Genomic DNA, 2,026 nt, shown 5'->3' on the forward strand with positions numbered 1-2,026 from the left:
AAGGGACTTATATCCAGAATTTATGAAATACTTGAGCACCACAACAAGATAAAGGTAAATAATCCAATAGAAAAATGGGCACAGGATATGAAAACTCAGTCTTGAGGCAGCACTGCCTTATAGCAGACCCTTAGCAGATTTTCAGAGTATAAATCATAACATTGCCCATCTTTCTCCCAAGAAGCTGCTGGTGGATTTGAAATGCTTGACTTTGGGTTGGCAGCATAATAACCCTTAGCCCAGTAGGCCACTTTGAACCTTTATCTACAATGTTCATAATTTCACTGCGTGGTCTGAAATCAAGAAAGGTGTGCATCAGGGCTGTATCCTTTCTCCATACCTATGGAATCTATATGCTGAGCAAATTATTTGTGAAGCCAAGGTGTGTGGCATCAGGCTCAGAAGCCGCCGCCTCAACAACCTGCGTTATGCAGATGACACAGCCCTGCTTGTTTAAAATGAGGACTTGAAACATTTGCTGCAGATGATCAAAGACTACAGCCTTCAATAGATAGTACATCTCAACATCAAGAAGATAAAAATCTTTATTACTGGGCCAACAGGCAGCAACATAATAGATGGAGAAAAGATTGAAATTGTCAACAGTTCCTCTTCTTTGGATCCACAATCAACACCCCTGGTACCAGCAATTAATTAAAAACAAAAAAAAAAGTGTTTCATTGAGAAAGGATGCTGTCAAGGAACCAAGGAACTGTCTAAAATACTTAGGAGCAATGATAGCAGTTTAAAGCCTTAAGATGCACCTTATTCAGGTCATGAGCTTTCCAATCACTTGTTCTGCATCTGAAAACTGGGCAATGAATAAGAATGACAGAGGAATTGAGGACTTTTGAGATGTGGTGTTGAAGAAGAGTACTGAATATTGTATGGACTACCAAAAGAATGAACAGGCACGTCTTAGAGAAAGTGCAGCCAGAATGCTCCCTAGATACAAAGATGAGGAAGCATCATCTCCTATACTTTGGGCATGTTGTGAGGAGGGGCTATTTCTTGGAGAGACATCATTGTTGAGAAGGTCAGAAAAGGAGAGGAAGACCCTCAACGAGATGAATTAACACAGTGACTGTAACAGTGGGCTCAAGTACATCAGAGATGATGATTATATCACAGACTAGAACAGGGTTCAGATCTGTCATTCATGGGGTCACTATGAGTTGCTCTTGATGGCATCTAACAACAACATGATTTCTATGTTTTAAGAAGTATGTTTCATTTCCCCTCACTAGAATATAAGCGAGGAGCTTCAGAACCATTTCAAGAACAGGTTTGAGGCCTTTGAACACGAATGAACGAAGACCAGATGAGTTGTGGGAGGATATCAAGGGTATCATCCAAGAAGAGTGCAGATGTTCATTACAAAGACAGAAGAGGAAGACCAAAATGGATGTCAGAAGAAACTCTGAATATTGCACTGGAGCGCAGAGAAGCCAAAGCTCAAGGAAGAATTCAAGATACTAAAGAGCTGAACAGAAGATTTCAAAAGGCAGTGCGGGATGACAAAGTAAAATATTACAATGAAATGTGCAAGGAGTTGGAGTCAGAAAACCAAAAGGGTCGAACTCGCTCAGCATTTCTTAAGCTCAAGGAACTGAAGAACAAATTCAGTCAAGGATGCTTTAGGCAGAATAGTAAATGATCCAGGAGGTACCAAAAGAAGATGGAAAGAATAAACTGAGTCATTGTATCAAAAGGAATTGGCAGATATAGAAGAATTTAATGAAACAACATATGAGCAAGAGCCTATGGTGATGAAGAAGTTCAAGCTGCTTTGAAATAAATAGCAAAAAATAAGGCCCCAGGAATAGATGGTATACCAATTGTCATATTTCAGCTAACAGATGCTGCCCTGGATGTGCTCACCAAGTTGTGTCAAGAAATCTGGAGAACAATCACTTGGCCAACTGACTAGAAGAGATCTATATTTGTTCCCATTCCAAAGAAAGGTGACCCAACAGAGTGTGGAAACTATAGATCAATATCATTGATTTCACATGCAAGCAAGATT

Source organism: Elephantulus edwardii, unplaced genomic scaffold, assembly GCF_000299155.1.
Source record: "Elephantulus edwardii isolate Elephantulus edwardi_28Jun2011 unplaced genomic scaffold, EleEdw1.0 scaffold00130, whole genome shotgun sequence".
Taxonomy (NCBI): domain Eukaryota; kingdom Metazoa; phylum Chordata; class Mammalia; order Macroscelidea; family Macroscelididae; genus Elephantulus; species Elephantulus edwardii.